Raw genomic sequence first — 774 nt, forward strand, 5'->3', positions numbered from 1 at the left:
GGTATGGGTCTAGTTTCATTCTCCTGCATATTGATATCCAGTTCTCCCAGCACCCTTTGCTGAAGAGGCAGTCTCTTCCCCAGTGCATAGGCTTGGTGCCTTTGCAAAGCTCAGATGGCTGTAGGCGTGTGGGATGATTTCTGGATTCTCTATTCTATTCCATTGATCAGTGTGTCTGTCTTTATGCCAGTACCATGCTGTTTTGGTTATTATAGCTTCGTAGTATAGTTTAAAGTCAGGTAGTGTTATGACTCCAACTTTATTTATTTATTTATTTTTTGCTCAGAATTGCTTTGGCTATGCATGGTCTTTTGTTATTCCATATAAATGTCTGGATAGCTTTTTTTTCCATTTCTGCGAAAAATGTCATTGGAATTTTGATGGGAATTGCATTGAATTTGTATATCACTTTGGGTAGTATGGACATTTTCACAGTGTTGATTCTTCCAATCCAAGAGCATGGGATATCTTCCCATCTTCTTTTGTCCTCTTTAATTTCTCTCAGCAGTGGTTTGTAGCTCTCATTGTAGAGATTTTTCACATCCTTGGTTAACTCTATTCCTATTTTATTTTTTTGGTGGCTATTGTAAATGGGCAAGCTTTCTTGGTTTCTCTTTCTGCATGTTCACTACTGGAGAATAGAAACTACTGATTTTTGTGTGTTGATTTTGTATCCTGCGACTTTGCTGAAATTATTTATCAACTCTAAGATTTTTTTTTTTTTTGTAGAGGCTTTAGGCTGTTTGATATATAGGATCATGTCATCTGCAAACA

This window comes from Galeopterus variegatus, unplaced genomic scaffold, assembly GCF_000696425.1.
Source record: "Galeopterus variegatus unplaced genomic scaffold, G_variegatus-3.0.2 Scaffold5400, whole genome shotgun sequence".
Taxonomy (NCBI): domain Eukaryota; kingdom Metazoa; phylum Chordata; class Mammalia; order Dermoptera; family Cynocephalidae; genus Galeopterus; species Galeopterus variegatus.